Source organism: Physeter macrocephalus, chromosome 20, assembly GCF_002837175.3.
Source record: "Physeter macrocephalus isolate SW-GA chromosome 20, ASM283717v5, whole genome shotgun sequence".
Lineage (NCBI taxonomy): Eukaryota > Metazoa > Chordata > Mammalia > Artiodactyla > Physeteridae > Physeter > Physeter macrocephalus.
Genome location: NC_041233.1, coordinates 34,370,767 through 34,371,111, shown reverse-complemented (window position 1 = coordinate 34,371,111; position 345 = coordinate 34,370,767).

Genomic DNA, 345 nt, shown 5'->3' with positions numbered 1-345 from the left:
TTCTCCTTTTTCATTTCTAATTCTGTTGATTTGAGTCTTCTCTCTTTTTTTCTTGATGAGTCTGGCTAATGGTTTATCAATTTAGTTTATCTTCTCAAAGAACCATCTTTTAGTTTTATTGATCTTTTGCTCTTGTTTCTTTCTTTTCTTTTTCATTTATTTCTTATCTGATCTTTATGATTTCTTCTGCTAACTTTGGGGTTTTTTTGTTCTTCTTTCTCTAATTGCTTTAGGTGCAAGGTTAGGTTGTTTATTCGAGATGTTTCCTGTTTCTTAAGGTAGGATTGTTTTGCTATAAACTTCCCTCTTAGAACTGCTTTTGCTGCATCCCATAGGTTTTGGGTC